The sequence below is a fragment of the Mirounga angustirostris genome, unplaced genomic scaffold (assembly GCF_029215605.1).
Source record: "Mirounga angustirostris isolate CCGP_5_RB_7025 unplaced genomic scaffold, mMirAng1.0.hap1 SCAF_10, whole genome shotgun sequence".
In the NCBI taxonomy this organism is placed as follows: Eukaryota; Metazoa; Chordata; class Mammalia; order Carnivora; family Phocidae; genus Mirounga; species Mirounga angustirostris.
Window position 1 is genome coordinate 30,252,608 of NW_026991718.1, and position 15,338 is coordinate 30,267,945.

At 47.4% G+C, this 15,338-nt stretch overlaps 1 long non-coding RNA gene across 6 annotated transcripts in view; it reads left to right on the forward strand.

The window, feature by feature from the left end:
* Positions 1-15,010, forward strand: part of LOC123850993 (uncharacterized) — an 84,795-nt gene extending 69,785 nt beyond the window's left edge. For 3 of the 6 annotated variants that reach the window (XR_010405521.1, XR_010405524.1, XR_010405523.1), the window contains 3 exons: positions 1,378-1,636; positions 3,879-3,988; positions 12,603-15,010. This is a non-coding gene — a long non-coding RNA (uncharacterized LOC123850993). Of the gene's footprint in view, positions 1-858; positions 1,030-1,377; positions 1,637-3,878; positions 3,989-12,598 lie in introns of all 6 variants that reach the window. The other 3 variants (XR_010405519.1, XR_010405522.1, XR_010405520.1) reach the window with 2 other exon arrangements.
* The last annotated feature ends 328 nt before the right edge of the window (positions 15,011-15,338 follow it).

Genomic DNA, 15,338 nt, shown 5'->3' on the forward strand with positions numbered 1-15,338 from the left:
TCGTCCCCTCCCTTCAACAGGTGTTTGTTCCAAAAACAAACTCCCAAATAAATATCTGGCATGTTAAATTTCATCGCAGAGTCTGCTTCACTGGGAGCCCAAACCATGACAGCCATTAAAGGAAAGCCAGTCATCATCCAAGCATCCAAGGTGGTTTTGCATGAATTTATGGAGCACCTGCTGGTTTGGGGAAGATCAGAAGCTAATATTCTCCAGCATCTATGATATAGCTCAGAACTGTGCACCATAAGTTGATTATGCTGTAGCATTATAATAAGCTTATACATTCTCCCATATTATGATACTGTTAGTACTTAGTAGCTAGTTGTGGTGGTATTTTTTAAATTTTGCTATTTGGGGTTTTTTGGTTGTTGTTGTGTTTTAACTCCAGTTAGTGAAACCGAGGCACAAGACAGTGATGATTTGTTCAAGATTGGAAAAGGTAGAGCCAGAACTCGAGTGCAGGCCTCCTAATCATCCTGTGTCAAGTGACTGGTGATTCAAAAGAGGCAAAAGAATTGCATTTTGCCGTAGACTTAAAACTCTCCAAGCACAGACCCTGAGAGGCCCAGCCCTCCTGACCCCAAGAGGCCCATGACATTCCTGCCATGTCACCTACCCCTTCCCATGCCTCTTCTGATCATGGCAGCCTGTGTCATGCGGTTCAGGACTGGATTACAGAGCACCTTATCCTGCTTACGTCAGCATGCAAGTCCTATGGCCAGGGGACCGCAAGCCCCAGGAATCCAGTTGGCTTGCCGTGGATTACAGAGCTCTTGTCCATCCCGTGCCTCCTGCCCGGGAGGTGGGAGCAGCCGGGGGCTGCCCTCCAGGATCTCAGCCATCTTTCCTTGGCAGGATCCATACCTCTTGTTGGAGCTGCTGGGCTGCTCAGGCACAGGACCCAGGGAGGGAGCTCCCAAGGCTCACATTCGACGTTACACACAAGGTCACGGGGGCTCTGAGAGTCAAGCCCCAACTTGGACCCCAAGGCTGCATTTTCACCTGAACCTTCATTATACAAACAAGGTACCTTCTAGTCAAGTCTTGTGGGCCAACAACCTGTAAAAGGAAGGGAAAGAAATACTGGCTGAAGCTAATGTAGCGGAGCAGAGGGCCAGGAATGGTGTTTCCGCTCCAGCCGGCGTCGTCCAACGCATGCCGCTCCTGGGACATCTCCAGGACACACGGCAGGGTAGGATGGCAGGCAGCCTATCTGAGGGTGGGAGGCACAGAGAGGAAAACAGTCACCTTGGGTCGGGGGAAGGTAGATGGCAGGGCCAGGGGAGCAAATGTGTTTCTTCCTCCAGAGTCTGAAACATGAAAATAAACCTGTTGGACAAAAAAACCTCCATGTTTTCTACACTCTGTTGTCAGGTGCTTCCAACCACCAGAGCGATGTTGGAAGGTGGGTCAGGTGCTGCCGCTGGAAGGTCAGGATGGCCAGTCAGCAAAGCCTTCCTTCCCCTGAGCCCGCGCTGCCACCACGGCCCCCGCTCAGCCCTCCTCGCCTTGCTCCTCCCTCCCTGTTGGCAGATCTTCACGTCCCTGGCCCTGAGGCCACTGCTCTGCATGGACTCCATGGAGAGAATTTATAGACACGTGTTTACTCTCCTCGGAGCAGGGAGAGGTCCAGGTAAGTTCAGTGACTTGGCCAAGTGCTGTGGTTGGGGAGTGCAAGTCTGCCAGGAGACCCCAACAGCCACCTTAGCCTTCAGGAGGCTTTCAGACGCAGCCAAGTCTGCTCTGCCATCTTGGGCCCCGAGGGTCTAGGAAAGTTCAAACCCATTTCCTGAAATAAGAATAACATTTAGTAAGGCAGTCTGGGAATGGAAAACAAGTGGCAAGAGCCTCCTCCCCACTTGCCACAGGGCGTCTGCCAAAGCCTGGCGACCGACAGAGAGTAGGCCAAGAACACAGCCCACAGGAAAACTGCTCTGCTCATCTCTCCACATAGCCCTGTTCTTCCCCTCCTCTGCTCTAAGCCCCCAGCCCAGCCAGGCTCAGAGGAGGTCACAGAACATTTCTGACCATGATCCCGGCAGTGGGAGTGATGGCCGGTCCGGGCCGCACCTGGGAGACCAGCTGCACGCAAGCAGAGGGGGCCGGAGTGAGCACCACGGCAGCTTCCCCCTGCCGTGCTGTCTTCTAGGATTGCTGCACGTTCCTCCTATCGGGTCTGCCAGTCACCACTCCCACTGCCTCCAACCCCATCTCCACACCAGCCAGAAGGAGCTTTTCCAGGTGCAAATCCAACATTGCCACTCAGTTGAAACCCATGATGGTTTCCCAGAGTCCTCTGACTCAGCCTGAACCCCAACCTGACTTTGAAATCCTCATGCTCAATCCCTAGCTCTCTCAGTTGTTCCTTCCCACTGCTGCCCCTCACGCCCCAGGCTCCAGGCTCACCCAGCTCACTCCAGCTGCATTACACGGGGCAGAGGGCTGGTGGGTGGGTTTGCAGCAGTTCAATCAAGGGACAAAGTATGTGCTGGAAAACAGCCTGACAGGTCATCCAGTGTGGTGGGCTGGGGCCGGGGAAGGTTTCCCCAAATTCTTCCGAGAGGTTGTGCTTCTTACCTTCAGGGAAACAATTAACCATTTCTCAGGGACCCAAGGAGACAGAGAGCAGAAATTATGCCCTACACGAACACCCTTGCAGAGCTTGGGGGCCAAGGCAGGAGGCTCACCCTGGACACATAGCAAGACAGGAAGATGGCAGAAGAGATGAGACATTTGCCTGGGGGCCTTCAACCCAACAAATTGCGTCTCTTGCCATCTGGCTTCAGGACAGGTGGAGTGTTGGCCTGCTTCCTGCTCCCCACCCCTCCTAACCTACTGATCACCATGAAACAAACCAAGACACTAGCACCTGTTTGTCTCTGAGCCACCATGTAAAAATATGTATATTGTCTCTTTTAAGACCAAACAGCCAATAATCGATTCATGAATTGAAATTCCACTTTAAATTCTACCACAGATGATAATCATTGGCCAGTATTGCCTGAGCCTGGATCCCTGACACCAGATGAAGGTCAAACCCATCTTAATTTGCTTGTTGGCACCAATAACTTAAAAGAGACTCGTCTTCTATCATAAACTATGAGATAGAATTAGAATTCATGAAGCTACACATGTACTTTCCCGATGCTTTTAATAAAGATAAACACCCTCATTGTCAGAAGTTAAACAAAATGAGTTTTAGGGGATACAAGTCCCCTCTGCCTTTGGGGGAGGGGGTGACCAGAGTGCTGGGCAGAGAGAGAACTCGTGGCCCTTCCTCTCTAGGCTATGGGGCAGATCAGTTCAGCCCCTCCTTGGGCCATGCCTCTTTCTCCTCCTGCATTCCCGGGTTTCCAGGCTAGTGGGGCTTCCTAATTTGGAAATCGCTACAGAGCAAACCCTGACAGGACTCAGATGTCCTGCTGTGAACTCCCTGAGAGGCAGTGGCCCTGGTTACATAACATGCACCTTAGTTAACCCCTCCAAAAGCCTCCCAAGGCTCCCAAGCTGAGGGGGAGACAAGGCTCCGGGCCCCCATTCACTGACACTAGGACATCTACACACTGCCTTCCTGCTGCATAGACATTCCCTCCTAGGCCTGCCCTCTGATGCCCTTTCCACCTTCCCCATGCTCTCACCCAGAGGTCATGGCTGGAATCTCACTTCTGGCCAGCCCTGGAAGGCAGGGACTTCGTTGCCTTTGCGTCGACCCTGGTACCCAACACACGGCTGGGCTCATCAAAGGTAGACAAGCAGCCACTGAGTGAAGACAAGAGAGTGAGCAAAGGAGAGACAGGGAGGTGGAGGAGAGTGGAAGAAAGAATCTTTGTAACTCATCTTGTGTTCATTTGGAACCTTTCTGGGGGCTCTTGCAGCCCAGTCCAGGCAGAGAAGTGTCCACGGAGGGGGGACGAGTAATGCTCCCAGCTTCTGACTGGAAGTCTGACCTCATCCATCAGACATCTCCACCGGAAATAGCAGGCGAGTGGCGGGGTTGCTGGTCACAGCAGACATGATCCAAAATTTGTTTTTGTATTTACTTAAAAATATTGTTTTAACATTAACGTGAATTTTAAGTAAGAATATAAATCATTCCTGATCCCCAAAACACAACAGATTTTACTCTTGCCTAGTCCTTCTGATTGGCTTTAAGTGTTTTATTTTGGGATTGGACTGACGGCAGCAAATTCCTAGCCAAATCAACCGAGATTCTTGTGGCCAGGATGTGCTCATGTGTTATAATTTTCTACGCCTTCCAGCTGGAGAGCTCCTTGGGGGTGGGATTAACTTTCACTTTGGTATCTCAGCATTTTGCCCAGCACACTGTACTTAGTAGGTGCTCACTAAACATTTGTTAAATGAGTGGGCACATTGCCTCAATACCAGGACCTTGCCAGAAGTGTACATTCAAATCAGGAGGGGAGCAACTTATTAGGATTTTAATCTTGAATAAATTCAATATTCTCTGAAAATAGAAAGCAGGGCCAGAGTAGAGCATCAGAATGTCACCCAGAAGCACCAAGGTCAAAGTTAGAAGGGAACACAGTGTATTGAGTCTTATGGGAGAAAGGACAGAAATGGGAAAATGAAACTGAGAACCTGAACACTCGAAAGCAGGACAGGGAGAGGGGTGTTAATGGGCTGGGCAGTTGGCTGACAACTAGGTCAGTGAACTGATGGGGTCTGCCAGGAGCATCACAGCTCTGGCGCCCCGCCTCCATGTGGGGGATAAGTGTGGAGGCTTCTAGGAAGCTCACCGGGCTGAGTAGTACCTGCTGCTCACACATCTCAAGCTGCTTAAGTAGAAATTCTGCTTTTGAGGGTATAGTCATAGAGACTGGTGGGGAAATTACTCTCTAGGTAAGAGTAGCAATGACCATGGGATCATGGCATTGTTACTTACGAATTGCACAGAAGAAAATCTTTCATCGAAGGTAATGGAATTTCTGTCTCTTTCCACAAATTGGATAAAATTATGCCTCTTTCTCATTATCACTTATATCATATATTTTCCAGGATATCCTTACATTTATACACCCAGTATGGTCTGTTTATTTCACACTTGAAATCTAAATGCCTTGGCTGGAGCTTTGGAAATTTTAAGAAGGGCGTTATTGACCACCAGATTAGGCACAGAATAACCAGGATTATGGTCTTCTTTTCTGGAGACATGACCTTCCTCCATAATGCAGGGACCCCTTGCGTGGCACTGGAGTGATCCCTGGAGGATGAGCCTGGGCTTTGAGCTGTCACGTGGCTTGAGCAAGCCTGGGGATCAGTGCTCTCTGTCTTCCGGCTGGACAAACTGAGCTCATGCTTACCTCCCAGTCCTGAGCTTCTCTAGTAATCCTTGACCAAGTCTGGATTTGGGAGTTCTGGGATTCTGTTAAGTCTTTTTTTTTTTAAAAAAAGTAAAATAAATAACTACATGTTATCATGATATAAAAACTTCTTTATAGGGTCAGGTAATCTATCTGTGAAGACGTATAGAGTAAGAGTCAACCCCACATGATGGATAAAGTGGATGTGAATTTCCAGATTGTAAATGAGTTAGGTAATGACACTTGAGAAGTCATAAATATCGGTGGATTCATAACAAAGTGCACATTTTGGAAGTGCTTCCAACAAATCAACCTTGCTTGAATCACATCCATCTCTTAGAACTCTCCTATGCCATCAGCCTAATCCTATGGAATACTTCTTCCTGATATCTCTCACCCCCTTCGCTTTCTTGGCGCTCTGCCATTATTCTAGCTCAAGTCCTCATCACCACACCACTGGATTATTACAGCGACCTCCTTGTCGCTCTTCTTGTCCCCAGCTTCTCCCTGCATCTGATCCATTCTCCACACTGCCACCAGGCTCAGGGCTCGACTTTTCCTCACATAACCACTTTCGACATGCTGTCGCTCTACTCAGAAATTTCTGACTATTTCCCTATTGCCTTCTGAGTGAAGGCTAGAGATCCATAGTCTGGTAGTCAAGGTCCTACAGGTTCCAGCTGACCTGTCTGAAGTTCTCTCTCCCTATTGCTGAAAGCACCAGCCAGGGGGAGTGCTCCCTGTCTCTTCACAGCAAGCTTGTGCCTCTCTGTACTTTGGTCCTTGTGGGCACCCTCCACCCAGATTGTTCCTAGAAGGCCTTCTCCCTTCCTCTCTGCCTGTTCAAACCCAAAATTTCTACGATACAATATAAAGGAGAAACCCAAACTTTCTACAGACTCAAACTCCCTAAAGTTTTTCTCAACTTCTCCAGTCCGTCTGAGTCTAATTGAGTGGCTTTGTTTTATTACTTACTCTATTTAAGTATAAGCTTCCTGGAGATGCAGAGTAACTTGAATCAAAGGGCAGAGGGGAGAGGAATTTCAGGTACCAAGACCTATGGTAGTGGAGCTACTTTGGGTCAGAGGGCTGTGTAGATGACCACACACTCACCCCTTGCTCTGTGTCCACATGGCCTCTATCTCAGAAAGGGGGCAAGGAAGCTTGTGCGGGCTCTTGCAATTAACCCAAGGCCAGGATGCCCCTCCCTGCCCTACTCTGTGCAGACGGCGTCCACACTTGCACTCTCCTTTACTGTGCTCCCCTGGATAATTTTAAAACTACATATTCTTCCTCACTTGTTTCGAGGCAAAGGAAGAAAAAAAGAGATGGGAGCAGGTCAAAAGGGAGTTATTTGTTGTTATTCATTTCTATACCAATGTATCTGTGAAAGTCACTTGGGAAGACAGAAACCTCTCTAGATATTTCAACCAGGAAACTGGTTCACAGGTTGTAGAGATGCTCACAGCTGCTGTAACCCATGACCCCGGCTAGAACTGGAAGATCAGCAGGAGAGGGGGCATAACCAGGCCAGAAACCAGGGCCACCGGGCTGGGGCTGCTCGGTGGGAGCCGGGACCATGGAGGGTTAGGGTTAGGGCTTCCCTGTAGGGCCAAGGAGCCGGAGAGGAAACACCACCACCGCCAGTGATGCCATAAGGAGGGGGAAAAGTGAGAAGTGGCCTGAGTCTCCCCTTCCTCCACACCCGGTGCCACTGCTGGTGGAGACCGCCTGCAAGCTGGAGGGCTGGGGAGCGTGGGGAAAGTGGTAGTGGACCTGAGCACCCCGGCAGCTGGGCAGCACCCCTCCGCACGGCCTCAGGCCTCCACAGCTCCTGGATCTCACCCCTCCCCAGCCTCCACGCCACCCTCCTTACACCTGTCAGACCCTCCGCCCTTCCCTGCTTCAGGGCCCTCACTCCCAGATGATCGTCAGATGTCTCTGTGATGCCCTCGTGCCCTTGAGCTCTGCTGCCCCAGCCCTGACCTTTCCCCCCGGGGCCTGTCTGCCCTCCCTCCAGATATGCTCAGCACTGACCAAAGACAGCCACAGAGCGGAGCCCACTGGAGCCACCAGGCAGGGACCGTGGAAGCTCCGTGTGGGCCTCATGGCTGCCGGAGGATCCTTTGAACACCTTGCTTGGGTTGATTTCTGGCCTCTCTGATCCCGGCTTGCCCAAACCTTTCCCCAAGCCCCCAACCAAACCTATCTCCTTCAGGCTTTTTTCCCACGTTCCTGAGATACCTGAAGCCATGAGGCAGGACCTTTCTCTATGTTTCTTCCCTTGACTGTCATCCATCCGCCTTTCCCGTTGGACCCACGCCAGTCTCTGAGGAAGGAGCACCAGTCTCCACCCATGCTCTTGACCCTGCTTCCTCCTGTCTTCTCTGCACTTGGCTCCAGTCATCGTCCCTTCTATTTTTCTGCTTTAAAGCTTCCTTCTCTCTCCCTATAGGTCAGCAAAGGTGCTTCCTTACAACACAGCAACAACCACAGAGAGTCCTTTGACCCCTTTCATCCCTTCAAGCGAATTTTCTAACTTTCTCTTTACCTTCAAATTTATTGAAAGAGCCAAGTTAATCCATGATCTCATTTTCATGACTTCCCGATTGTCCATTCCCGTGGCTTTTATCCATCTTCCTCCTCGAAGTGCCCCAGCAGCCTTGGGCCCCATTGGCAATCTTCCCTGTACCTTCCCCTGCTTTCTCTGAAGCTGCCTACCCTTTGCTCTCCTCTCTCACTCTCTCTGACAAGCTTCTCTCGTTCCTCCTGTACAAACATGTGGGTGCTTCCCTGGTCTCCGCCCTCAGGTCCCATCGTGCTCCTACCTTCTGCCCTCGGGTCATCTCCCCCCAGCTTCATTGCTATCTTCACATGGTCTCCAAATCAGTCTCTTGGGTCCAAATCTCTGGAACATAAGCTTGTCCCAATTATTCAACCATCTCTGGAAATCTGAATATCTTCAGCTGCCATAAACTCACTAGGTCCCAAACTACTCTTATTTCTTCCTATAATCCCTCAGTCATCTACCACTGACTTTACACTTTTCTCAACATTCTACCTCAACACTCTAATAAGGTCTTTGACTTCCCCCTCCCCACATCCAGTCAGTCACCAAGCCAAGGAAATCCTATGCCCCTTTCATGTCTCCATTGGCCTCATCTTTGAACAGGCCCTTATATCTTAAAATATATATATTTTGAAACATTTCATACACATGAGCATATAGGATGATATATTGTGTGCTGAGGCATCTGGAAGACCACAGTGAAATCACAGGAGATCCACTGGGTATTTTAAATGCTTAAGAGACATCATATAATCCATTACTTTGAAGTTATTTGGACCTAACTACTTAAAAACAAAACTATTAGGGATTTGGTTTTGTCTCAGGATACTGAAAAATCTACTGAGACACTAAGAGCACTCTGAGCTGAGAGTTGTGAACTCTAGTACATAGGGTTTCAAAGAAGAATGTATTGACCACCCATGTGCCTGTAAAACAGCACAAGACATAGAGCATTTAACTACTGTTTGAATGAAGCAAGGAGAGGATCAAGATGGTGACATAGAAGGTTCCGGAGCAGTCTCCTCCCCCAGATACACCAAATGTACAGCTACGTCCAGAGCAATTCTCTCTGAGAGAAATCCAGAAACTAGCTGAATGACTCCTACACACCATGTGACAGAAAATGCCCACATCAAAATGGGTGGGAGAGACTGGGACACACACTCACCATAAACCCCAACCCTGGCACATTGCCATACAATCAGGGGGATCCTCAACTCCTACCTTCTCCCCGAGGGAGGAAAGGACTTGGACCCCACATCTGGTGCCACAACTTTCAAGGTTCCCACCAGAGAGATGGGCCCCCAGATACCAATGAAAAGTCAATGGTGCTTGCATTCATGACACCCATAGGATTCTAGAAAACAAAGAAGCAGTTCTTCATAGGCACGTGAGCACTCGCTGAGGTTGTCAGCTCAGAGCCCAGCCCAGAGAGAGCAGGCAGAAAAGCCCATTTCCCAGTCTTTCCTTGCAAGGGGATTGATTGCCTACTGTACAACAGACTATCTGAGGGTCCAGTTTCTAATCTGCACGCATCTCTCACATCTCTCAGGGCCAGCTGCAACCCTCCCTGGAACCCAGGGAGACCAGTGGGCACTTCCTCCACCTTCTCCCTCCACTCAACCCAACTGTAGCAACCAGATCGCCAACATCTCTCTAGGATGAGATTGTACACATGCCTGGTGCCCTGCCTTTGTGGCTGCCATTCAGGGATACTGTGTTGTACCATTATAATTTGCTAAGAGAGTTGAACTGAAGGGTTCTCACCAAAAAAGAAAAACAAAAAGGGAATATGTGAGATGCCTGATTTGCTAACTCATCTGTTGGTGGGAATCCTCTTGCAATGTGTGTGTATAGCAAATATCAGATTGTATTTTTTTTTTTTTGGATTTAGGATTTTATTTTTTTTTATTATGTTATGTTAGTCACCATACAGTACATCATTAGTTTTTGATGTAGTGTTCCGTGATTCATTGCGTATAACACCCAGTGCTCCATGCAAAACGTGCCCTCCTTAATACCCATCACTGGGCTAACCCCCCAACCCCCCACCCCCATCCCCTCTAAAACCCTCAGTTTGTTTCTCGGAGTCCATAGTCTCTCATGGTTCATCTCCCCCTCCAATTTCCACTCCCCTTCATTTCTCCCTTCCTTCTCCTAATGTCCTCCACGCTATTCCTTATGTTCCACAAATGAGTGAAACCATATGATAATTGACTTTCTCTGCTTGACTTATTTCACTTAGCAGATTGTATATATTTTTTTTAAAGATTGCAGGTCTGTTTATTAATTATACCTCAATAAAGTTAAAAAAATAAAATAAATAAAATAAAAACAAATACAATTTAAGCCTACTGAAACCTCAACTCTAATTATGTCCTCCTCCCCTTTTTCTGTTCATGTTCCCCGGAAGTATCTACTGGCCTGAATTTTTGGATTTGTAATTACCTGGCTTTTCTTTGTAGTTTTTATTGTGGATGATTGTGTTCTTAAAACATATATGCATGTTGTTTAGATTTGCAAGTCAACCTTTAGCATGTTTTCCACCAAATCCTAACTGATCTCCTGGCTGACTTTTCCACCTTTTCATTTATCCTATTGCCATTCTACATACTTCTTCTTTTTTTTTTTTTTAAGATCTATTTATTTGAGAGAAAGAGAGCGTATGTGCAAGGGGCAAAGGGAGAGGGAGAGAGATAACCCTCAAACAGAAACCCCCCATGGTGGGGCTCAATCCAAGGACCCTGAGATCATGACAGCTGAAATCAAGAGCTGGACACTTACGACTGAGCCATCCAGGCACCCCGATTCTATGTACTTCTTTTCTTTAGTCTGTGATCAGGTCACATCAGTGCTTAACAACCTTCAAGGACTGCCCCCTTCACCTCTGAATCAATTCCCTTCCCAACCTTGATATGCCGAGCTTTGCCAAGTCACGTAATTTCTCTAAGCCTCAGTTTCTTAATCTATAAAACAGGAATGAAAATAAAATTGCAGAGTTGTTCCAAAGACCCAATGAGCCAATTATGTAAAGTGCAGCCCGGGGGCCTGTAGCCTGTAGGGGTGTGATACACTGGAATTAATCTTTTTATTTTTATTACACCTCCCTGAGCTATTCTTTTTTTTAATGATTATTACTCCTCTCTGAACTTTACCCCAAGCCATTGTACAGAGCCCTGCACATAGTGAACACTCAGGAAATGATTGTTGAATGTGAAATAGACCAGTCTCAGGCAACTCACACACAAGCTGATCATGCCCAGGGTGGGGACACCTCTATTTATGGGTCAAGCCCCAACGGGAGGTTGGTTTTGCCTACTCCAAAAAGAAGGAGAACGTTGACAGTTGCTGTTGCTAAGCAGCATCAATAAGATGTTATGAATCTTTAAAACACTTTCAGTAGCAGCGTGTGGGTATGAGGTTGGGCTGGGCTGCTCCCCAAGCTGGCTTTTGTCAAGCCTTAGTTGGCTGCCCTCAGAGCAGAGCTGCCGTGTTGGGGAAGACCGCAAGATTAGCTTCTGCCCCAGCCCAAGGGAGGGAACCCATTCCTCTGATGTGCACAGTTGCCTCGGGGCCTGGAATCCATTCTTTGCTCAGTTGCCAAAGGACTATTTTAGATCCTGTCGAGTTGGCCGGAGTCCCTGGTACGCCCATGTCTCTGTGTGTGAACTGCTGTCACTTGCCTCTTCCCCTCGGGATTTTCAAAGAGGATGGAAGAAATTAATGGCTATAAATGACGGAGGCCCTCTAGTTATGATTTTATTTATGCATAATTTTGACAGGTCCTCTCCTTATTGAGAAATGGCATGTCTTCTATCGTTTGAGGGAAAATTGTTCTCATTAATCTGAGAAGTGGTACTATTCATGTTGCTGGAGTAGAGGACATGTAAATCAGTCTTAGCAAAAATACACCCCAAGAGCGGCGCCTGGGTGGCTCAGTTGGTTAAGCGACTGCCTTCGGCTCAGGTCATGATCCTGGAGTCCCGGGATCTAGTCCCGCATCGGGCTCCCTGCTCGGCGGGGGGTCTGCTTCTCCCTCTGACCCTCTCTCTTTCTCAAATAAATAAATAAAATCTTAAAAAAAAAAAAAATACACCCCAAGAGGCCTGCAGTCCCTACAGAACCACTCGTCTTTAATTTGGTTTGTTTCCCCAGTAAGTCCTCAGCCCGGCCTCTCCATTTGTCCTCTCCAGAGAAAGGACAAATGTAGAGTGCTGGGTTGCACTGCCCTATCTTCAGACTTGCAAGGGAAGGTCACCGATTGCTCTCGAAGGAGGGCCATGTTTTAAAAAACTATGCACATAGTGGAAAACAGAAAAACTTGCATACACGTGCAATTATTTGAACTTAACTGTGTACGAATGTATTTCTATACATCCTAGCAACAAAACAGAATCGTGTTCTGTGAGGAAAAAAAAAAAAGAATAGTGTTCTGTGATAAGAAATGTATATTAACTACTCAAAAAATGATTAAAGTTTATCTGTCTTCTATCTTGAGTAGCACAGAATAACTTACCAAATGCCAATGGTTATGCTAACATTTACTTTAGCAAAGAGATAATTACAAAGGTTGAAAGGCCTACTGAACCCATCAGATTGTCCACACATCAGCCGGTTTTCATCCGAACCAGTTTATAATCTGAAACAGGGAAGTCTTTACTTTAGGCGTAACCAAGGTCATGACCTTTTGTTTTTTTGTTCTTAGGAAGGTTCTGTGGCCTGAGTGACCCCAACCAAGTTTCACTTGTCTCTGAACTTTTGAATGCGGCTCTGCTGCTAATGTCAGCAGGGTGAAGGGAAGAGCAGACCGATGGTTCTAGTTGCAGTTGATACCGGTGGAAAATGTCTCTGTGGAGACAAACAGGGCCCCTTGTGGGTTGGAGCCCAGAGGAGTTGTAAACTACATGTGTATGGCCAACTCCTAGGGTCCTGAAGGAATAGTCTCCATTTTTGTGTACTTTGTTGGAAAGTCCAAGTGACTCACAAAATAAACCCTTTTCTCAGAAATCTTACTTTGTGATTTGACATTGAAAATACAGATACATTGGATGGCTTGAAACTTCTTGATGACTTCTGTGAAAAAGTGATCAAATATCACTCAGATGCACCTCAGCGTACACAAGCATGTAAATAGTTGCGTGCCCAGCAATATCTTTCTCCCACTGGCGCTCAGCTCTGAGGTGCTTTGTCTTAATTTCAGCTAGAACCTCACTGGGCAGTGGCCTCTACCCCTGAAGCTTTGCCCTGCCCACACTTGGAATTATTAAGTAAATAATTGCCTATAGCAACTGGACGACTTCCTCTCTAAAAAAACATGGTTTTAAAACAATTCTTTTGTGTGCCTAAAAATCCTGTGTAAAATAATAACTCAGACTCACCCATTCCATAATCTTCAACCTCCTTGAAGCCTATCTAGAACACCTACATAGGTTTGCTATGCAAACACGGGAAGTTTCAGGTTTGAACTCCCATGCTTTCGGCCAAATCTTACTTTCCAGACGGGCAGGTGGTGGTTCCAACCTTCTCCTTTTCATCATTGCTCCATTCATCTGTTCACCTGACATTTATCAAGAGGCTCCTGTTTGCTGGATGCCACACTGGGCTTTATCAACCTCAAAATGGAAAAGACTCTCGATGGAGAAAGTGAAAGCAAGTCATTGCCACAGAATCACATCAGGCGCTCGGAGTAGGGACTGACCACCTTGCCTGAAGGATCAAAGAACGTTTCACAAGGAGGTAATATCTGAGCTCGATCCTGCAATAGTTTGCCAAGCAAAAGAGAAGGAAGGAAAAACTTTGAAGTTAAAAAAAAATATATCAGCATGAAAATGCAGGGGTAATATGGGGAGTATTTGGTGGTACAAGATGGGAAGTGACACAGACACACACACACATGTATAATCCAATGCCCACTATATGCCAAGCACTGAGCCAAGTACATTTGTATGCATTATCTCTTTAATTACACGACAACGCAATGAGCTAGGAATTCTTAAATCCCCATTTTACCAATGTTATTGTGGTTACCTTACAGATGAGGCCCCACTTACCCAAGGTCCTAGAGCTCATCAGGCATCACTAACACCATAGCTTTTGCTCTTAGTGACAGTACAAGCAGGTTCAGGCAAGGTGATAAGGGTCCTTCCAAGCCATATAAGGACTTTGGTCTTTATCCCGTTGGCAACCGGACACCACTGATGCGTTTTCAATAGGGCAACGAAGTCCTGTGGCTAAGTTTCAGAAAGATAATGACACAGCAGGAATGTGGAGGAAGTGGAGGAGTGGGAAGAGGCCAGAGACAGGGAAAGCAGTTAGGAAGGCATGCCAATGGTCTAGGTAAGGACTAGTGGAAACTTGAACGAAGGCAGGAGTGAGAGAGCAGCAAAGGTGGAGCTGAGAGATCATCCAGAAATAAAAGAGAAAGGACAAATGTAGAGTGCTGGGTTGCCAGGGCTACCAGATTCCTTGTTGCAAGCCCCAGATCCTATGTATTCGATCTGGTTTAAGAAGAAGATGAATTCGCCAAATGATAGGAGAGAGCTGATAGAGTCTTTGGGAGGGCCAGAGAATCAGATTTGCAAGTTTTGCAGTAAGAGAGGCACCCGAATTGCATCAGCCCCTCTCACGGAGACTCTGCTTTCCTGCCACCACTGGCCTTAAGGACTTAGGCATCTAGGTATTGGATTCCTGTTGCTGCCCTAACAAATTGCCATACATGTAGTAGTCCAAGATGACACAGATTTATTCTCTTACAGTTCTGGAAGTCAGAAGTCCAAAGTGGATCTCACTGGGCTTAAATCAAGGTGCCTGCAGCCCTTGGCTTATGGCACCATCCTCTATCTTCAAAGCCAGCAGAAGAATACCCTCAAATCTGTCTCTCTGATTTCTGCTTCTATCACTGCATCTCCTTCCCTCACTCAGCTTTTGTCATCACATGGCTTTCTCTGATTCTGACTCTCCTGCCTCCCCCTTACAAGGACTCTACAGAGTACATCAGGTCCACCCAGATGACCCAGGATAACTCCCCATCTCAAGGTCCTGAGCTCTATTGCATGGGCCACATGGGTCCCATATTCATATTCAGGCTCCAAAGACGCAGACATGGACATCCTTGGAAGGCCATTATCCTGCCTACCATAGTAGTTCATCTTTCGATTTCTGGGCTCTACCAAAGGACTTCATAAGCCCTGTCTGTGAAATGCTGGAAGTCACTGCATCTACCCTTACCAGAATGCCTCATTGCAGTCCTTCTTCCCATCTGTAGCTGGAGAATCATGGTCTCATGTGGTTGTACGTGATCAGAGGGGTCTGGATCACATGCCCAAACCTTAGCTGCAGGGGAGGCTTACAAAGTAAGCCTCTGACTTCCTCCTTAGGTATAACCAGTCTCCTAAGAGCGGGTGTTCCAAAGTTGCTGGGTGGTAAAAACATGGCAGATATCGACT